The 23,230-nt window shown below is 50.6% G+C and overlaps 1 protein-coding gene across 3 annotated transcripts in view; it reads left to right on the top strand.

The window, feature by feature from the left end:
* Nucleotides 1-23,230, top strand: part of LOC133349703 (homeobox protein Hox-B3a-like) — a 355,311-nt gene that overhangs the window by 236,036 nt on the left and 96,045 nt on the right. The gene's annotated exons all lie outside the window — the stretch shown is intronic.

Raw genomic sequence — 23,230 nt, 5'->3', positions numbered from 1 at the left:
TTTACCAAATTGCTCCTCCTCCCCATTCAAAAACAAATTAACTCGTTCTACGCTGCACGCGCCCGATGCTTGTTAAACACGTCCCCACGTGACGTGCTAAGCAATTCACGCTGTGTACGTCACGTACAACACGTGTACACACACACACACACACGGAACACGTGTACTCACACATACACGTGGGACACTAAACTATTTTTTTTCTATTTTACCAGACAAGGCCTACTGAGTTCATCTTCTTGGTTCTTTCGGTAAAGTCACGTAGAAGGGAAGTAATAAAATAATAAAAATAAAGCATTTGATTTTATTATGTTTTATTTTTATTATTTTATTACTTCCCTTCTACGTGACTTTACCGAAAGAACCAAGAAGATGAATCCCTGCAGTCACGAAAGCTTTAAATCGAAAAATAAAAGCCTACTGAGTTATACAGCACTTTTTCAGAAGCGACCTGGCCACGCAATGTTAGCTCAAGGAAGTGGCTCACCACGCCACTCCGTTGAGCTAACCGCTGCGCCACCGCTCCCACAACTCACGCACGCGTGCGAGGTGTCGTCTCGTTGATGAAGCGCACCCGTGACCCATGCTGCATGAGGCAGGGGGAAGGAAGCGAGAGATTTACGATGTCCCCCCCCCACCTCTCCCCCCCACCACCTCCCCCCTCCCCACCTCCCCCCCCTCCTCACCTCCTCCCCCCACCTCCCACCGCCACCTCCTCCCCTTCTCGGCCACACCCCCCACCTCCCCCTCCCCCCCTCGTCTTCCCCCGTGCCGCCATCGAGTCACGGCTGTCCGCGGAATCCTTTTGAAATCTTCGGCCTCCAGAACATCTGGCAGTTCACCAGCAGGGCTGACTCTGCTGCTGCTGCTGATGATGCTGATGATGACGAGACACCGAGCATCGAAACCGACGCTGCTGAAATTGTGCACTGCCAGAAGGCTGTGTGACTGATGGGATGTGTAACAAAAATGTACTTGAAATGCGTTTATATTAGTCTGTGTGTGTTGAACTTCTTTCGCACCATACGGCACTCTGTGTGTGTGTGTGTGTCTATCGGGAGCGGTAGTGTAGTGGTTACCGTGCTGCGCCACAAACCCGGCGACTCAAGTTGGGTTCCCGCTCACGGCCGACACCAGTGATGATTCTCTGGACCGGTGACTTGGGCCTCCCCCTAGATCGACTCAGCCTCAAATGAGTACCCGGTGCGATGTTGTAAACATTGCCGCTTGGGAGACAAAGGTGGCCGGGAGTGGTGCTGGGTGAACAGCCGTTCTTGGCCTGCATAGATGCTACTCGCGAACAGCACTTGCCCAAACAGTCCGTCAAAGCTATACGGGGGGTCTTTCTCTTTTGTTCACGAGTGAGTGAATTAACGTTTAAGTCGGAATTCACACCCATCCTTCAATCGACTTCATAAACAGAACCCGACACCGCGAGACCTTCACATTAGCAAAGTCCTCTTTTTTTAAGTCGTTGGCATCCTACCAGTGTTACTCCACACACACACTCACACACGCATATACATGCATACATATGAAGTCTGTGATGTATATCAAAACACTCTTAAACTAGCTCAATCGCTTCTGTCATTATTATTATTAATGGGAACGCGATTGCCCTACCTCCTAACATGGGTGCATGACACAATTCTTGGACGCTGTTTACATAGTGGAGGCAAAAGCGCAGCACCCGCAATTGCCGCGCACACTCCACTGCTGACGGAAGGGGGCCTTCACGACAACGAGCTCGACATAGGCCCCCCTCGAGAACGTAATTTTTTGGCCCGAATCCTTCCACGCCGGCTCGTAAGCCTAGGAAGTGCCGACATTGTTTCTCGATTCGAAGCTTTCGTGACTGCAAGGATTCATACTCTTAGGTTTTTCGGTAAAGTCACGTAGGTAAAAATCTAAAAAAAAATATAGAAATATAATGGAAATAAAATTATAAATTCACAATAAATCACGAGGCAACGTCGTGATTTACTATATCATTCCCATTATTATTTCTATGATTTTTAATTTTTTACCTACGTGACTTTACCAAAAAAAACCTAAGAGTATGCCTACATTGTACCCAACCGAACGAGACCAGCCGATCTAATTCAGCCTGACAAGACCGCCCGGTGAAAGTTTGTCATTCACCCACCCCCACGCAACCCACAGACTGCGGTGCCGGCACCGCCCCAACAAATAAAACCTGAGCCACCAGCCGGCCGTCACTCCGTGCGCTACCGCATTTGACTGGCGCTGGATCTGCCCCCCCTCCCCCTCCCACGACCACCAAACCCCCTTCCCCCTCCATCAGCAGGGGTGCCTGGAGCTAGCACCCCGTTCGCCACAGCCTTTTCCACGGCACGCCATTAAGATTAAGAGTAACGCATAAGGCCCCCACCTACCCCCCACGTCCATTCCTGCGTGTGCATTACGAGCGTGGGATAACCCCCCTTGTGCTCTAACAACCCCTTCACACTCGCAGAGGCCTACGCGTCCGCCTGTCGAGCGACTGTTGAGGCCGGGTTAATATTGTACGTGCCGTATACACACTGCACTGCAGAGGCAGCGTAAGTGACACCACCACCACCCTGTACTATGAACCCGGCCCAGCGGAGTTCGATTCACCATGGCCAACTGACTTGGTGACACGACCCTGCTCCTCCTTACATTCACTTGACTCGCATGGTGAAGTATGGACAGAAAGCAGGCGGAGCCTGTTGTAGTTTTCCTGGTATGATAAAGTAACAAAACAAATTCTAAATCGCACATGTAATAGCTTGTTCGGGTGGAATAGGGGCGTAGTGGTTAGAGCACCGTGCCAATAACCCAGAACACTTGATTTAAATATCCGGGAACGGTTAACATCATGTGGCGAGCAATCTCAGATTGAGCCCTGGGTATCGCTTTTCACCAACCCACAGTCATCAGTGCGGTGAAGTATGGTTAAATATTCCCCACGACCCACATTCACAGTGAGTGGGTGGACAGCCCTTCACATCCAGCAGTGGATATGTTGACAAAGGGACTGGGTGCTAACAGGACCCTGGCTAAGGTTTGGTGTGCGGAGGATAATCTGTCGTATTTTTATAATGACATAACATCAAGCGTGTTTGGCAATCCAACAGATAATCCAGCTTTTATTGCCCAGTCGTTTACAATGCAGGATATACATTCACGATTTGCGATTCGTCTTTGTGGGAGCAGGCAACATGAGTAATCTTTTAAATGGTGATACAAGCACATTCTGCACGGATAATCTCCAATGGTCACTTCAGGAGAAAGCCATCGGCCATCTGAACTTCAAAGATAGCCGCCAAAATAAAAAATGGCCGCCACCAAAATGGCGGCTGTCCGTCTTTTATTTTTAGGATGGCGAACGAATTCGTTTTTATAATTTCTACCATTGTGAAATAAATCGAGCACGTTTCATGCTTCAATTACAATGAAGCAAGTAGACTACTCCACTCAGCTACCACAATAAAACTGCATGTACTCTGATGGAATGAGCGAACTACGCCACTCAGCTATCCCAATACAGCCGCGTGTATCCTGGTAGAACGAGCGGATTTCTCCACTTAGCTATTACTGCGGGATGCTGTAGTGGAATGGCTCATAAACAATAACCATACAATTGTGGCTTCTTTAATGTTGTTCTTTAAATTCCGTACGACGGAGGAAGACAAATATTACTATTATTAATTAGTTCACGAAGCCTGTCTTCGCCAAGCAAACGTTTTCAATATATATACAAATTTACATTTTTTCAAATCTACGATCAGATGCTAACAACCACTCCAAAAACAATATTTTCCCGCTAAAACACTAAATTTGTTGACAACTTGATGCAACTTCTTATATTTAAATAGTATCCATCGGAAAGATTATGTCCTTTTTTAAAAGAAAGAACAAAAATTAATTAACTTAATTCTCTTTGAGGGGCATCGCCTATTTTTTTTACCGTTTTAGAATTATTAAGATTTGAACATCATAAATTGCATTTACTTTTTTCCCTTGAAACCCGCTTGAATCCAAAATATCTCAAATACAATAAGAGATAAACAATTGTTTTCGCTTTAATGTTATTTGCTGTTTAACGCTATATCAAACGAAAACCCGCAATCTTTTTTTTAACGGTTTCTGAATGACACGCAAACATGTTTATGGGGCATTTAAATCGAGATTTGGGGGCCTTAAAATGAAAAATCACGGATTTTCAGATGTTTCATGTTGTTTGTGTCCTCAAAGCTAAATATGTACCAAATATCAGCCTTCTACATTGTCGGGAAGTATCCTAGAGGTCTTTGAGACATACCAATTAAGTTATTTATATAGATAGTATTAATAGCATTCAAACACTGGTTTTGTGGCCTCTCATTGCCGATGCGCTTCAAATTAACGAGAGGTCTTAGGCGTTGCTGTTCTCCAGGCGTGATGTCTCAGTCGTCCTCCATCCTTCGCTTTAATCGTCACGCGATAATGCGTAGCGGCAGTAGTAGTAGTAGAAGAAAAATTACTGTGCGGCAGCATAGTGGCGATACTTCTGCGCGTCCGAGCTCGGAACCCGCGTCTTAAGGAAGAGGGCTTCCCTTGCCTATTAACAACCTGGCAGTTCGCCAGCATCGATTCGAGCGGGAGCAAGCAAGCAAGGGAGCAAGCCCGTGACTGCTGATGAGAGCCATTTGGGTCGGCTTCTTAGCTCAATGTACGGACGTATAAGCCGGGGGGGGCGGGGGGGGAGGTCTGCTCGACACTGGGGCTTGTGCTTTGCTCGCCCTGAATCGATGCTGCTGAAATCGTGCACAACTCTTAAACGAGGCAGTGGAGACGGCGGTTTGTGAACAAAATCAAAGTAAGCATTTCTTCTTTTACGTGGAGAAGACAGATGCGTGAAGTATACAGTGTCTGTTTTTTCTATATTTGGAACTCAGATCCGACACTCCGGTCAGGATTACGACAAATAAAATCGTCGCGGACCCGCGGATAAACGAACAGACGCGGGTGGTTAAACGGAGCGAGGCTGGCGAATGAAAGCGTGGACGGATGAACGGACAGACGGATAAACGAGCGGGAGGTCGAACAGCCAGACACAATGACAAACGGGACAGATGCAATGGCACACAAAGAGACAGATCTGTCTAAGGCACAACACAGACGTATAGAGACAGACAAGTAGGCCCGCATGAACGTAGACAGACGGGGGATTGATGTAGGCAAGCCGATAGACAGACAGAGAGATTTACATGCGTGCAGACAGACATGAAAGTGAGACATAGATTCTCCCGTATAGCCTTAACAGACTTTGGAGGGCAAGTACTGTAGGCAGCACATATGAAGGACGCGCACGTATAGACACACACCGTATTTGTAGGCACACACAAAGCCATGGGGAAATATATATATGCACATACAATAAATAACTGACTCTATAGGCAAATATACAGACCTGTATACTTGCAGACAGCCTCATAGACAGAGAACTCTACAAACAGACTGCCCTACAGACAGACAATCCCATCTACATACGGCTAACCCTACAGACAGACAGCCACATAGAGAGACAGACCGCCGTACAGACAGAAAGCTTTATAGACAGACATACGGCGCTATCTATATACAGACAACCCAGCAGATTGACAGACGACACAATCGACAGACATATCTATACACAGACAACCATATGGACAGACAGCTGTGCAGACAAACAGCTCCACAGACAGGCAAGACTGTACTCACAAGTCCACGCCATGAACATCACTGAATGGCTCCGTGCTCTTCCGCGTGCTGGCGTGATGGGATGATGGGAGGATGTGGTGATGGAATGATGTGGTGATGGGATGGTGGGGTAATGGGATGATGGGATGATGGGGTGATGGGGTGATGGGACGTTTAGATGATGGGATAATGGGTGATGAAACGTTGAACATGTGGGCGATGCGATGATGAGTGGAGGATGAATGAGACTTTGAGAGAAGTGCGATACAATGCCATGTGTTATAGCATGATGGGGGGTGGGGGGGAGGGGGTGATGGGCTATAAGACTATGCGTGATGGGGAGGATGGTTGAAGAGTGATGGGGCGATGAGACGACGACGACGATGATGATGGGTTGATGGGTGATGTTTTGGCGTGATGTCATCTCCCATCACGCTGATGAATCGATGCCGTTGACTGAACACGTGTCTCCCTCTCTGCGCCACTGTGCCGGTTTCTCTCGTGCTGGTGTGATGGAATCTCTCTCCCCCCCTCTCTCTCCCCATCTCCCCACCCCCCATTGCATTCTCTCTCTCTGTCTCTCCCTCCCTGCCTCTCTTCCTTATTGAGCATCCGTCGCTCACTCCCCTCTACTCTCTCTCTCCCTCCCTCCCCTCTGTCCGTGCCTCTCTCTCTCTGTGGATCGTGAGCCTTTTGTGTGGCAGTGTCTATGTAAGTGCGAGTCTGTGTGTGTGTTTGTCTCTATGCCTCTCTCTGTCTTTGGATCTCAGCCAGTCAACCCGTGGCACCTGGGGTCTGCCCCGTGGCCTCCTGACAGGCGGGCGTTCGGCACTTCACGTGGCCTTAAAGTGCACCTAGCCTGGCACAAGCGCTGTGGTGACGTCACCGCCACTTAGCAGCGAATGGCGGTTGTTGTTGTTGATGTCTCTTTGTGTGTTTGTGTGGGGAGCGGTTAGCGCGCTGCGCTACGAACCCGGCGACTCGAGTTCGATTTCCGCTCACGGCCACCAACACCCAGTGAGGATTATTGGAACCGGTCCTGGGCCTCCCCTAGGTCGACTCAACCTCAAAATAAGTAGCGGGTGCGAAGTGTAAACATCGCCACGGGAGAGACAAAGGCGGTCGGGGCGTGGTGCCGGCCCCCCACCCCTGCCGTGTGCCGTGCCGGCCTTCATAGTTGCACTTGCCCCTACAGTCTGCTAAGGCTACACGGGGGAACTCTGCCTTTTCCGTCCTCTGCTTGGCATGCTGTACTCCTACCTATCTCCCCCCTGTCTGTCTGTCCGTCAGATATCCTGTAGTAAGCCTCCACGCTTGTCCGTCTCTTTGTCCACTGTGAACACGGCCCCCCACTCAGACACCCGTCGCCCCCTCCCCCCCCCCCATGCGCGTTCGCTTTGTGCGATTCCACGGCGCATCTGCGGCGAACCGATTCACGCCACAAATTCGCTTTACGCGGGTTGCGGTCGGACGTGGAACAACGATATGTGTGCAGTGTGTGCAATGTGTGTGCACTGTGTGTGCACAGTGTGTGTACTGTGTGTGTGCAGTGTGTATGCACTGTGTGTGCACAGTGTGTGTACTGTGTGTGTGCAGTGTGTATGCACGGTGTGTGCACAGTGTGTGCACTGTGTGTGTGCAGTGTGTATGCACTGTGTGTGCACAGTGTGTGCACAGTGTGTGTACTGTGTGTGTGCAGTGTGTATGCACTGTGTGTGCACAGTGTGTGTACTGTGTGTGTGCACTGTGTGTGTACTGTGTGTGCACAGTGTGTGTACTGTGTGTACTGTGTGTGTGCAGTGTGTATGCACTGTGTGTGCACAGTGTGTGTACTGTGTGTGTGCAGTGTGTGTGTACTGTGTGCAGTGTGTGTGTACTGTGTGTGTACTGTGTGTGTGTACTGTGTGTACTGTGTGTACTGTGTGTGTGCAGTGTGTGTGTACTGTGTGCAGTGTGTGTGTGCAGTGTGCATGCACTGTGTGTGTACTGTGTGCACTGTGTGTGCACAGTGTGTGTACTGTGTGTGTGCAGTGTGTATGCACTGTGTGTGCACAGTGTGTGTACTGTGTGTGTGCAGTGTGTATGCACGGTGTGTGCACAGTGTGTGTACTGTGTGTGTGCAGTGTGTATGCACTGTGTGTGCACAGTGTGTGTACTGTGTGTACTGTGTGTGTGCACTGTGTGTGTACTGTGTGTGCACAGTGTGTGTACTGTGTGTACTGTGTGTGTGCAGTGTGTATGCACTGTGTGTGCACAGTGTGTGTACTGTGTGTGTGCAGTGTGTGTGTACTGTGTGTACTGTGTGTACTGTGTGTGTACAGTGTGTGTGTACTGTGTGTACTGTGTGTACTGTGTGTGTGCAGTGTGTGTGTACTGTGTGCAGTGTGTGTGTGCAGTGTGCATGCACTGTGTGTGTACTGTGTGCACTGTGTGTGCACAGTGTGTGTACTGTGTGTGTGCAGTGTGTTTGCACTGTGTGTGCACAGTGTGTGTACTGTGTGTGTGCAGTGTGTATGCACGGTGTGTGCACAGTGTGTGTACTGTGTGTGTGCAGTGTGTATGCACTGTGTGTGCACAGTGTGTGTACTGTGTGTACTGTGTGTGTGCACTGTGTGTGTACTGTGTGTGCACAGTGTGTGTACTGTGTGTACTGTGTGTGTGCAGTGTGTATGCACTGTGTGTGCACAGTGTGTGTACTGTGTGTGTGCAGTGTGTGTGTACTGTGTGCAGTGTGTGTGTACTGTGTGTGTACTGTGTGTGTGTACTGTGTGTACTGTGTGTACTGTGTGTGTGCAGTGTGTGTGTACTGTGTGCAGTGTGTGTGTGCAGTGTGCATGCACTGTGTGTGTACTGTGTGCACTGTGTGTGCACAGTGTGTGTACTGTGTGTGTGCAGTGTGTATGCACTGTGTGTGCACAGTGTGTGTACTGTGTGTGTGCAGTGTGTATGCACGGTGTGTGCACAGTGTGTGCACTGTGTGTGTGCAGTGTGTATGCACTGTGTGTGCACAGTGTGTGTTCTGTGTGTGCTGTGTGTGTGCACTGTGTGTGTTCTGTGTGTGCACAGTGTGTGTACTGTGTGTACTGTGTGTGTGCAGTGTGTATGCACTGTGTGTGCACAGTGTGTGTACTGTGTGTGTGCAGTGTGTATGCACTGTGTGTGCACAGTGTGTGTACTGTGTGTACTGTGTGTGTGCACTGTGTGTGTACTGTGTGTGCACAGTGTGTGTACTGTGTGTACTGTGTGTGTGCAGTGTGTATGCACTGTGTGTGCACAGTGTGTGTACTGTGTGTACTGTGTGTGCACTGTGTGTGTACTGTGTGTGCACAGTGTGTGTACTGTGTGTACTGTGTGTGTGCAGTGTGTATGCACTGTGTGTGCACAGTGTGTGTACTGTGTGTGTGCAGTGTGTGTGTACTGTGTGCAGTGTGTGTACTGTGTGTGTACTGTGTGTGTGTACTGTGTGTACTGTGTGTGTGCAGTGTGTGTGTACTGTGTGCAGTGTGTGTGTGCAGTGTGCATGCACTGTGTGTGCACAGTGTGTGTACTGTGTGTGTGCAGTGTGTGTGTACTGTGTGCAATGTGTGTGTGTACTGTGTGTACAGTGTATGTACTGTGTGTGCACAGTGCGTGTACTGTGTGTGTGCAGTGTGTGTACTGTGTGCAGTGTGTGTGTACTGTGTGTACAGTGTGTGTACTGTGTGTGTACTTGTTGTACTGTGTGTGCAGTGTGTGTGTACTGTGTGTACTGTGGGTATACTCTGTGTGTACTGTGTGTGTACTGTGTGTGTACTTTTTGTACTGTGTGTGTACTTGTTGTACTGTGTGTGTACTGTGTGTGTACTGTGTGTGTGTACTATGTGTACTGTGTGTGTACTATGTGTACTGTGTGTGTGTACTATGTGTACTGTGTGTGTGTACTATGTGTACTGTGTGTGTGTACTACGTGTACTATTTGTACTTGTGCACTACTCGGTAGGCCGCTGTCTCCTCGTGCGGTTTCGCATTGCGTGCCCTATTTTATTTTTTTGGAACGCATCTACCACAAGCACCACTTCTACCGCAGAGAGCGGCCGGAAACCAGTGCAGCAAACCCACGAATATTAAGCGAAAGCACGTGCACTCAGCGCTCTGTCAATCCGCTACTGGATGAAAGCCTCCCTGAGCCCGTGTAGGGGGCCGTCCATAAATGACGTCACGCACCTAGGGGTGGGGAGGGGGGGTCAGACATTTGTGACGATGTGGACGAGGGGGGGGGGTCTGAGAAATGTGACGTCACATCAAAATGCGCAACTTTAAATATATATAGACAACACGTTCTACTTAATGAAATAGACTTTTTAATAAATATTTTATCTTACAACATCAGAGTGCAGCGCCATATTAAATACGCACTACAATGACAATAGTTTAAAGCGATTTGAAGCATGTATTATATTTATTTTTAGGGGGGGCAGAGCTTTGTGACGTCATATTTGAGGGGGGGGTATTTCTGTGACGTCGTGTGACGAAGGGGGGGGGGGGTCAAAAATCGTCCAAAATCGCGTGACGTCATTTATGGACGGCCCCTAGGTCATGGGGGAGTGGGGTGGCTGTTTGACCATACTTCACCGCACTGGTCAGCACGGGTTGATGAAGGGGGATACACAGGGCCCGAGAAACCGCTTCGGATATCGCCCGCCACTGACGTGTCCGGGGTTTGCTCGCGCGCTGCGCTAACCATTGCACCACCGCTCCCCCCTCCCCCGTCCCTGCCTTCTAAGTCCCAAACTACGACCTGTAAACACACCACCACCACCGCCACCACCGCCACCACCACCACCACCGCCAGGGCCGCTACCACCACCACCGTCACCACCGCCACCACCACCACCACCGCCAGTGCCGCTATCACCACCACCGTCACCACCGCCACCACCACCACCGCCACCACCACCACCACCGCCGCTCAGTTGCACGCAGAATTCCCGCACACGCACACGCGCACATTTGTGCACACACGTGTGTATGCGCCTTTGTCTTTTGTTGCACATTCTTGTATCAACATTTATTTACTTATTTACCTTCCGGCAGGACCCTCGGTGAGTAAAGAATCATGGGACTCAGTGAGGCTGTCTCCGGGTGAAACAACTCATTCATTATAGTGGGAGGGAGGAGGGTGGGTGGGTGGGTCGATGATTGTGCGTAATTGCAATTAAATAATTAGCGGTGCATTATTTTTTAAATTCGGCAAATTGCTTACGCCGGCACGCAACCTATCCACCCTTGCGAAAGACATCACGGGGAAGGGGGGGGGGTCTTTAACGTCGATTCGCGAGCGAAGCGGACGGCGCGTGAGTGATGACTCAGGGTTCATACCGCACCACCGCAGTGATCACCAGCGCGGCCGCTGGTTTCGAACCGCGAACTTTCTGCAGTAACAACAGCAACGAACAGCAGCAGCAGCAGCAAGAGGCGAGCTCGGAATGAGAAGTTGTATTTACCCCTTGGTGGAGGAGGTGGAATCCGATGAGCTATGAAGCTCTTTCTCACAAATCTACAGCGGGTCAGCGAGTTACAAACAACGTACGATGGCGACGTAGAGAACAAGATTAGCAAGGCACTGAAACAAATTAAATAACCGCTCGTACGTAAAATGTATAAAGTATAGAGAACTTGCTACCGTTGGGGCCACATTAATGTCACTGATGAAGGAATCCATTCACCGACTTCCAAACACCAATACATAGCCCCGGGATAAACATCACCACACACCCCCACAACTCCCAGATACACAGGACGGTAAGTCCTCGTTTAACGCGTTGGTAGGCGTAGATGCGTTCCTGAAAAGCATCCACGTTAAGCGAAACACGCGATGAAGCAAAAACGATTTCCCCAGAAAAAATATGCCCTGTAACGATAGCGTTTGGCCAGATACGATGGACTCCTACTACTACTACTAGGGACGCGCAGCAGTGAGATGGCGGGACGAATCACCGGGGGTACACCGCCGTGTTACTGATTCATTACGCGTAGGATGTTGCCGCACCGCTAAGCCGCGCGGCTCAAGAAAGTAGTTCGTCGTCGACCGCTCACGAACCGCGTTGTGACGGTGCGCGCATTCCGCGTTATAATGGTCGCACATTTCGCGTTATAAAGGGCGCATTCTGCTTCATAACAGTCGCACATTTTGCGTTATAATGGTGCACGCATTCCGCATTATAACGGGCGCGTTCCACGTTATAACGGGCGCGTTCTGCTTAATAACAGTCGCACATTTCGCGTTATAACGGGCGCGTTCCACGTTATAACGGGCGCGTTCTGCTTCATAACAGTCGCACATTTTGCGGTATAACGGTGCACGTTTCGCGTTGTGCGAAAAGCGTTCCTGAATGGAAGAACCGCGTTCGCCCGAAAATTTCCTTTCGCTGAGCATCACCGCCCCGCGTACTGTACTGTGTCCGAAAGAGGACGTCTTCCCAGGAGACGGAGCGGTGAAAACGAGGCCGCGTGCAGGTCATGCGCAGGCCACAGGGTGGATGATTCACACGGCAGGATCGTGACGGGTGTGTGGCAGCGTTGGGACGCCTTCATCCAGCAGTGGATTGACCACGGCTGCTGCTGCTGATGATGGCTATGATGATGATGATGACAGGAACAAAACATATGACGAGACGTATTATGTATTCCGCATGGTTCAGTGTTAATGCTTCAGGCTCATAGAGACAGACGAATGCATCCGTGGGATTTCATGGGGTTCTGCGTTAATGCCAGAGGCTCGTAGAGCCAGCTTAAGACATCTTGAGGATTTGAAGGATTCAGTGTTAATGTCCAAGGCTCGCAGAGACATCCTCTAATGCGCCTTGAGGGTTGTTTGGGTTCATTGATCTAAACTAAAGATAAAATGTTTATTTTAATTTTACCACGTGACTTTACCGAAAAAACCTAAGAATATGAATCCTTGCAGTCACGAAAGCTTCAAATCTAGAATTTACCAAGCAAGGCCCACTGAGCTATGTAGCTCTTTTTCTGAAGCGACCTGGCCACAAATGATAGCTCAACGAAGCGGCTTATCGTCATCATCAAGTGGAACATTTACAACAGAAGCCAAACACTCAAAACACGTGCTGATCCTAAATGTTCAGGGTACAACCGGAAGAGCTGGAGAAAAATCCACGGGGAGAGAGACACGCAAACTCCAAATATACAGCAGCAGGCATCGTCAGGGTCGGGATCGCACCCACGACCTCCTGTACACCAGGCGAGGTAGTTAACATCTCCTAGCCACCGTGGCGCCCATATTATTTGAAGGATCCGAGAAAATGTAAGAATGTAGGCAGACACACGACACTAGGCTAAACAGACTGCTCGTTGGACACTACTAAACAGACACACACACAAAGACAAAGATCGCCCAGTATAGCCTTAATATACTTTTGGGGCAAGTGCTGTTAGCGAGCACTTATGAAGGGCAGCACGTCACACAAGGGGCTATGTGGTAAACACCACGCCCGGCCGTCTTTGTCTTCCCAGTGGCGATGTTCACACACCGCACTAGGTACTCGTTTGAGGCTGAGTCGACCTAGGGCAGGCCTGGCCAGCGTCGGTTCAAATAAACGTCAATGGTCTTGGTGGCCGTGGGCGGTGTGTAGTAAGCACCGTCACTGGGGAGACAAAGGCGGCCGGGCGTGGTGCTGGCCACATCACCCCCGCGTGTGTCGTGGCGGCCTTCATAAGTGCTGCTCGCTAACAGCACTTGCTCCGACAGTCCGTTAAGGCTATACGGGGGATCTTTGTGTGTGTGTGTTTTTTTTTGTTATGTGCACGTTGTGTGGCTTTGAGTTTGTGTCGTTTTATGTGTCGGCCGAAGTCCGAATCATCCATCATCCACCTATCCCGGCGTGTGTACCATCGCTCGCTCTAATCACGCCGTGCTCCACACGCGCATCGAGAATGGCACCGATCCAGGCACGCACGCATCTCCCTCGGAGATGGTATTCACATGGATGGACTGGGCCGGCCCCCCCCCCCACCTCGCCCTCCCTCGGCCCCGTCATGGCAACGTGGAATTGTACACCACTGGCTCAGGAGAGTCGCTCGATGGGTCGCCCATTGCGCGTCTGAGCGGGCAGACACTCTAAATGGACTTTCTCTGCACTTCAGTGACGTCATACAGTAACTCGCAGACCCCGCTTTGTGAAATGCGGTGTATGTGTGGGTTGTGTGGTATGTAGTGTGTGTGTGTGGTGTGTGTGGGTTGTGTGGTGTGTATGGTGTGTGTGGGTTGTGTGGTGTGTGTGGTGTGTGTGGTTTGTGTGTTGTGTGTGGTTTGTGTGGTGTGTGTGGTGTGTGGGTTGTGTGGTGTGTGTGATGTGTGTGGTGTGTGTGGTGTGTGTGGGTTGTGTGGTGTGTGTGGTGTGTGTGGGTTGTGTGGTGTGTGTGGGTTGTGTGGTGTGTGTGTGTTTATGCGTATGTGGCGCGGTGTTTAAACATCGTTACTCGGAAGACAAAGGCGGTCGGGCGTGGTGCTGGCCACCCACCCCCTCGTGTGCCGTGCCGGACCTCATGGGTGCTACTCGCTAGCAGCACTTGCCCCAACAGCCTGTGAAGGCTATACGGGGGGTTCTTTGTCTTTGGGTATTGCTGCGTGTGGTGTGTGTATGTGTGGTCGACTCAGCCTGGAATGAGTACCTGGTGCGTTGCTTAAACATCGCCACTAGGGAGACAAAGGCGGCCTAGGCGTGGTTTATGGCCATCCAACCCCCTCGTGGAGCGTTCCGGCCTTCATAGGTGCTCGCTAACAGCACTTGCCCCAACAGTCTCTTACAGGCTACACGGGGGATGCTTGTCTTTTGTATATGTGTGCACGTGTACGTACTGTCGCGTGAAAGGGTGAGTATATGTGTGTGTATACGTACGTGTGTAAACGTGCAATGTATATCTATGCAAATAATAATGCTATGAAGAACAAAGGAATGCATTGTATTCGATTCAATAATCTTCGTTTATTTAAGCAATTTCCATCCAAGCATCATGTACAGTACAGACGAGTTCGAAGTAGCAACTGATCAAGTAGCCGATGTCTCCATCACATATCCGTCTCTGCACATGACACCGACAAATAATTAAAGTACCATCCATAATAGAGGGGTTTATTTTGGGTTAGATCGCATAAATATATAAATGTGTCGTGAAACCCGCCACCACCCGACACAGCCAACTCGTAACGTTTGTCTCGTAAACGGAACGTGCCAATTCAAACCTCACTAATTGGCTGTGTCGGCTGGTGGCGGGGTTTAACGCCACGTGTTTAATTTCGCGATCGAAGCCACACTCCTCTCTCTTTGATAACATTGGTCGTGAAAGCCTCCTTACGTGTGAGACAAGACGAGTGTTATAACCATGTCGTTTTCTTTACACATCACATCAGCCGCACACACTCGGCCCTGTTTGCGGGAGTGCGTCGTTTTACGCGGAATTATTTCAACAACTCGAGCAAAAAAAAAAACTCTGCACCGGTTTCGACTCGCAGTGTCTCATCAGCAGTAGTAGTCCGGCTCGCTTGAACACAGTGCCCGTGAACTGCCCGAATGTTCATCAGGCAAGGGCCAGTTTCGACTCGCAGTGTCTCATCAGCCGTACTAGTCGGGCTCACTTCAACCCATCAATGCTGAGTGGTGAACTGCCCGGGACTTTTTTTTTAAAGACGACGGGGGAAGAGCCCTCGCCGTTAGATATGGGTTCTATCTGGGTGCAATCCTAAATAGAAGATCCTGTAGGATGCCGCAGAATTACCACTCACGTCCTCGTGTAGAATATATATAGATAGTGTCTGTCTGCGATTAGCGTAGTTGGCTACGTAGGGTGGTAAAGAAGTGCACCATACAGAGGTGTCAGCTTATTTTAGTTCATGACAGTTCCGTGAGTAGTTGCAGTGACACCCCACTCGTTCAGCGCCAATTCCAGTACCGAAAACAGTTCAACTCAGTAGCCATGCCACCGCTGCACTGTAAAGTACTCAATTAATCGAAGTCTCGAAGTGAGAGACAGACACAGACAGAGAGAGATAGAACGACTCAAGAGAAAGAAATAGAACGACTCGGAGAGAGAACGACTCAAAGAGAGAGAACGACTCAGAGAGAGAGAATGACTCAGAGAGATAGATAGAACGACTCAGAGAGAGAGAACGACTCAGATTTCAGTTTCAAGTTTCAGTTTCATTTATTAGGTATAGCCCTGTGGGCCATGCGGCTCTTGACTCGGGTGCAACCGCAACAAAACAAAAACGTGAACAAGAAACATCTTAAAGTGACTACACGCAACAGAAAAATCTTGTTAAAAACAGCAAAGTCTTCCAGAAAAAAACACCGTATTTCAACGCTGTGCGCGTAAATCAACCAGGGCGGTGAGGACCCAACGCTACCAACAATTGCCCAAGTTCTGCAGACCTCTATATATACTTTTTCCAGCCTATTCTTAAAAAAAAGATGTTTTTCATATTACCAGGTAAGGCCCACTAAGCTATGTAGCTCTTTTTCAGAAACGACCTGGTCACAAATTATAGCTCAACGAAGTGGGCTTGTCATCACTATAGCAGCCAAATGCTCTGAACGCGTGATGTGGTTGATTCTAAATGTGGAGGGAAACACCGGATGACCCGCAGATAATTCCACGCGAACCACGACGAGAGTGAAAGACGCAGGCAAAACCCCAACTATACAGCAGCAGGCGTCAGGGTCGGCATCGAACCCACGACCTTTGTCTGCACACCGGGCGAGGTAGTTAACATCTCGCCACCGTCTCGCCCCTTCTATTGACGTCCGTTCACGTGAATGTAATTGCTCTGCAGGGACGCGCACAACATATCGGGGGGACGTCAGATTTGACTTGGTCGTTAAAACGTAAGCGAGCGAGTGAGCGAGCGAGTGTGTGAGTGAGTAAGTGAGTAAGTGAGTGAGTAAGCGAGTGAGCGAGTGAGCGAGTAAGGGAGTGAGCGAGTGAGCGAGTGAGTGAGCGAGCGAGTGAGTGAGTAAGCGAGCGAGTGAGTGAGTGAGCGAGTAAGCGAGTGAGCGAGCGATCTGCTTGGGCAGAGACTTCTCACGGCTGGACGGGAGTTGACGGGCAGGAGCAGGTCACGGAATGACAGCCACAAAAGATGCCAGGCGATCGCCGTGGAGATGGTGCGATGAGATCGCCGTGCGGGGATTGACGGAGCAGACGGCCGTGACCCATCTCGTCGCGCGGAGCTGCCTCTGTCCCCCAGTGTCGTTGTTTTTAGATGAATTAAGGCTGAGTCGATCTAGACGGAGGCCCCGTCACTCGCTGAGGTCGCCAGCCCTGCAGATTGGGAATCGAACTGAAGTGGCCGGCCGAGTTTGTAGCGCAGTGTGCCGCTAACCACTGCGCCACCGCTCCCCCCCACACAAAGACTGTTTTGGGAAATGTTTGTTAGTGAGGAGCCTCTATGAAGGCCGGCACGGCACACGAGTGGGTGGGTGGCCGGCACCACGCTCGGCCGCCTTTGTCTCTCGTGAGGCGATGTTTGCGCATCATTTGAGGCTGAGTAGACCTAGTGGAGGCCCAGGACCGGTTCGGATCATCGTCGTCGGTGCTGGTGGCCCTGAGCGGGTATCGAACTCGGCTCACCGGGTTCCTAGTGCAGCACGCTAACCACTTCGCCAGCGCTCCCCGCACACAAAGATAAAGATCCCCCGTATAGCCTTAACAGACTGTAGGGGCAAGTGCTGTTAGCGAGCACCTATGAAGGCCGGAACGGTACACGATGGGGTGGGTGGCCAGCACCACGCCCGACCGCCTTTGTCTCCCCAGTGGCGATGTTTACACACCGCACCAGGTACTAATTTCAGGCTTAGTCGACCTAGGGGAGGCGCAGGACCGGTTCAAATAATCGTCACTGGTGTTGGCCGTGAGCGGGAATCGAACCCGGGTTGCCAGGTTCATAGCGCAGCTAACTGCTACACTACCGCTCCCCACACACGCATGTACACACACACACACATGTACACACACACACACACGCGCGTATACACTCACGCGTGATTGATTGCATACACGCATGAGTACATGCATGTGCCCTTGAAAAATCGACTCTTCGTCTCGCTCCGCTGAGAGCAGAGGATGCATAGATGCATGTAAATGCAAAAATGCGATGTATAATTAATCTATAATTTACTGCCCTTTGTCAATCCACTGCTGGATGAAGACCCTCCCCACGCGCCGTGTCGGTCACGAAAGGTTGTTCGGCCATACTTCACCACGCTGGTGGGTGCGGTCGGGGGCCATGGCAAAGAGGCACGGTGTGGTTATGCAGATCGCCGATTGCGTAGCGGAGTGCGCTAACCGCTGCGCCGCCGCTCCTCGGGATATCACAGCAAGATATGACAGTAACCCGCACGTGTGTGTGCATCTGTGCCGAGACGAGAGATGGTTATTGAACATTTTGCATATTTAGGATTTTAGACACACGGAGAACATGGACCCCAAAGACAGACACCAGAAACGGACAATCGTCGGCGCAGGGAGACGCGCTTACAGACAGGGACACCAGCGGACAGACAGATAGAAAGACAGACAGACAGAAAGACAGATAGACAGACAGATAGACAGAGATGAAGACGAGCACGCACGCAGACGGATGGACGGATGTACGGACAGACGAATGTTGAGGCGTAGGAATTTGACAAAGGATGGGTCACACAGACGTACAGAAGAACAGAGAGTTCGCCGGATTAAGCAGCGCATTGTGGGACGTACAGACAGACATGCGGGCAGACAGAGAGACGGACAGACGGACATTCAATGTAAGTCGAGAAGGGACACGATCCGTGTCTATACCGTCCACGTTGAGGGTCGCCTTGGCCCTACGAAACAAAAATGATGCTTCTCGTGATAGCAGTACCAAAACATGTTTTATTATTATTATCATTGCTGCTGCTGCTTTTAGATACATCCACTAAATGATATGCATCATTATGTATATGTGCGTATTCATCCGCGATCGTGTCACCAAGTATCAATAACTCTCGATAATAACTCTGTATCAATAACTCTCGATCAGACCCCTGCGACGTTGGTTTGTGTGTTTGTGCAGGGGGAGGGAATCCACTTTTGTAAAACGAATTGCCCGAGAAAGCCCCACCGAACACACACGAGACGACAGCAGAGACGTAAAAACAACAAATGACATAAAGGAGTCGTTCCTGTGCATACACACACACACAAATATGAAGAAACTACTTGCTGTACTGCCCTTGTGTAAGAAACCAGATCTCGTTGTCGATCCCTCTCTGATCCACCAACGCCAAAATCATAAATGGTTGTTTCGTCTCATCCGTTGTCCGATTCACTTCCATATCGACACACTCACTCACTCACCCTCCCACTCACTCATTCACTCTCCCACTCACTCATTCACTCTCTCACTCACTCACCCTCCCATTCACTCACTCACCCTCCCACTCACTCATTCACTCTCCCACTCACTCACTCATACACTCACTCACCACACAGCAGTCACAACAACACAGACTCACTCGCCCAATCACTCACCAACACACTCAACCACTCACTCACCCACACACCCGCGCGCTCACTCACTCTCCCACTCACTCACCACACTGCAGGTCACAACAACACACACTCACTCGCCGAATCACTCACCAACACACTCAACCACTCACCCACACACTCGCTCACTTACACACTCGCTCACTCTCCCACTCACTCACTTGCTCACTCACCCTCCCACTCACTCACTCTCCCACTCACTCACCACACTGCAGGTCACAACAACACACACTCACTCGCCCAACCACTCACCAACACACTCACCCACACACTCGCTCACTCGCTCAATCACTCACTCACTCTCCTGCTCACTCACTCACCACACTGCAGATCACAACAACACTCACTCACCCAACCACTCATCCACATACTCAACCATTCACCCACACACATGTTCACTCACTCACCCACTCACTCACCACCCACTCACTAACCACCCACTCACCACACCGCAGGTCACAACAACACTCACTCACCCACTCACTCACCACCCACGCAGCACACTGCAGTTCACAACAACACTCACTCACCCACTCACTCACTACCCACGCACCACACTGCAGGTCACAACAACACTCACTCACCCACTCACTCACCACTCACGCACCACTCCGCAGGTCACAACAACACTCACTCACCCACTCACTCACCACCCACACACCAAACCGCAGGTCACAACAACACTCACTCACCCACTCACTCACCACCCACACACCAAACAGCAGGTCACAACAACACTCACTCACCCACTCACTCACCACCCACACACCACACTGCAGGTCACAACAACACTCACTCACCCACTCACTCACCACCCACGCACCACACCGCAGTTCACAACAACACTCACTCACCCACTCACCACCCACTCACCACACTGCAGGTCACAACAACACTCACTCACCCACTCACTCACCACCCACGCACCACACTGCAGGTCACAACAACACTCACTCACCCACTCACCACCCATGCACCACTCCGCAGGTCACAACAACACTCACTCACCCACTCACTCACCACCCACACACCACACCGCAGGTCACAACAACACTCACTCACCCACTCACTCACCACCCACTCACCACACTGCAGGTCACAACAACACTCACTCACCCACTCACTCACCACCCACACACCACACTGCAGGTCACAACAACACTCACTCACCCACTCACTCACCACTTAAGCACCACACTGCAGGTCACCTCACTCCTCTGTCCTGCTGCTTCCCCTCACGAAGCCCCACATTGGAATTCCCTCTCCCACCACCATCATCATCACCATCATCGCCATCGTCGTCTCTCTTCCCCAAACTCGTTTCACAATCAACTTGTTCGATTCCAGAAGACGGGTTAGACTCCGATCTCTAGCGACGCTGACAATGCTGCTCGTCACTGGCCGCTTGCGTTTTTGTTTGGGGGGCTGCGGGCCTATGCACCGGCAAATGTTCACATCACGCCTGAAATGTTGCCGAATCAATAATCGTGCCGTGAATACATCAGTCGATTATAATCAATCATCGGCCATGTTCAATCCACTGCTTTATGAATGCCCCTCCCCCCCCCCTCTAGACCCCCCCACCCCCATCAAACCGTGGCGGCACCTTCCTATTAGATGCTGCGATGGACCCAGCTGCGCCTATAGCACCTGCACAGCACGAGGCGATTATAATAATCATCATCATCGCTCTATCTCCCACCGACGCGTTCCGCTCAAAAGTGAATGTAGAGTTGGAAGGAAATATCCTTGCAGGAATGCGGACAAAGACAAAGATCCCCCGCATAGCCTTGAACGGACTGTTGGGGCAAGTGCTGTTAGCGAGCACCTATGAAGGCCAGAACGGCACGCGAGGGGGTGGGTGGCCAGCACCACGCCCGGCCGCCTTTGTCTCCCGAGTAGCAATGTTTATACACATCGCACTCAATTGAGGCTGAGTTGACCTAGGGGAGGCCCAGGACCGGTGCAGATAATCGTCACTGGTGTTGGTCGTGAGCGGGAATCGAACTCGGGGTCGCCGGGTTCGTAGCGCAGCGCGCTAACCGCGGCACCACCGCTCCCCACGTATACATTGAAAGGAATAAATCACTGAATGAATTAACGAATGATTGCACACGTAAACGTTAACTTAATTGCAATCAAGTACCTCCTTTCCAAGGAGTTGTTAGTTCTAACAATGCCTTGGTGTTCGAAAATCAAATAATACGTTGACAATAATATGAAGATGTATGCACGTATCTTAATCACGCTTGGTTACGTACGGTGCAAAATAAGTTCAACATACGTGCAATTCCAGGGCTGCATATTCATGTTAAATATGTAGATACATAATAGAAAATGATTACACTTGTATTAATACGTACATATATGTCATGGGACCTCCCTTGCATATATGTACGTATGAATACGTGTGTGTGTGTGCATCACCATCCACCCGTTCACAACACCCATGAGGGTGAAATTTGCGTACTCACGACGGCGAACGCGGACGATGAGGAGGTGTGTAGGAGGCCATCATCATCATCAAGATGATCATCATCATCATGATGATGATCATTATCATCATCATCCAGCGGTGGATCGACAGAGTGCTGCGAGAGAGAGAGAGCTTAAATAAATGCAATACTACTCGTTGTATTTAGATGGATTCACAGCCTTTCAGACCCGTATATCTCTCTCTATCAATATATATGAATATTTAAAAAAAAACACGTGAAAAACGAATCTCCATCACACATGCAGACGAGGACGCAGACAAAGATCCCCCGTGTGGCCTACGAGTGACGCTGTTGGGACACGGAGGGGCTGTTAGAGAGGCACCGACGGAAGGCGACACGACGAACGACCGGTCGGTTAAGCCCCACACCCGTCCGCCTTTGTCTTCCCAACTGCGGTTTAATTTAGTTTTTTTTTACTAACTACACCCGCACCAGGGTACACTCGCTTAAGGCTCAGGCGACCTCTGTGGGAATCACAGAACCGGTTCTGGCACCGCTCGCCACTAATGACAGCCGAACTGCTCTCGGATAAGCTTCTGGGTTCGTATACCGTAGTGCGCTAACCACTGCGCTACCGCTCCCCGCACACACACACATATATATACATAACCACACACGTGTATATTCGTACTTGTTATGTGTATATGTCGTTATCATCATACACGCAAGACGTGGGTCAATCCACTGCTGGATGAAAGCTTCCCCCCACCCCCCTCCCCCAAATCCAGATATGTCGCGATCATGATGAGAAAATATACAAACGCGCAGCCATGGTCAATCCACTGCTGGATGGAGTCTCCGGGGGGCTCCAAGCAACAGCCAGAACCCACCATCCTGCCAAGCGACACAAATAATCATCATAATAATAATAACGATATAGATATATATATTTTTTTTATTAAAAAAAATAAAATTCGAACATTTTATTTTATTCAAAAATAAAACCCCCAGAACGCGACCGATGCACCTGGCACCTGCGCAAGGAAGCTTGCCCCCCTCCGTCCCATCGTCCCCGACTGCGCGTGCCTCGGAACGCGGCTGAGCTTCGGGGGACACCGCAGAGCAGAACAGAAGGCGGACAGGCGGGTCTCGAGCGAGCTGTTTAGCCCGCGGACTTACACCGACGAAGCGATGTGAAGATCGCAGCGCGGTTAGGTGGTGGGTGGGGGGGGTGTTGCATCTGAGCGGTTGTTGGTGGGGGGAGCGGTGGGGGGGGGTAAGGAGGGATGTCTGGGCGGAGAGAGAGAGGAGGGAGGGTGAGGGATGAGGTTGGACACGGGTGGTGGTGGTGGTGGTTGTGGTGGAGGGAGGGGGGGAGGGTCCGGGTTAGGGGAGGTATGGATGCTAGATGCATGAATTATTAGGGAGAGGGTTAGAGCGGTGGTAGTGGTGGTGGTGGTGGCGATAGTGGAGGTGCTGGGGTTGGTGGTTGTTGGGCTTGGTGGTGGTGGGGGGGTTGT

Source organism: Lethenteron reissneri, chromosome 31, assembly GCF_015708825.2.
Source record: "Lethenteron reissneri isolate LAM-NWPU_2019-01 chromosome 31, ASM1570882v1, whole genome shotgun sequence".
Classification (NCBI taxonomy): Eukaryota; Metazoa; Chordata; class Hyperoartia; order Petromyzontiformes; family Petromyzontidae; genus Lethenteron; species Lethenteron reissneri.
Note: the sequence above shows the minus strand (reverse complement) of the source record. Positions and strands in the feature narration are given on the sequence as shown.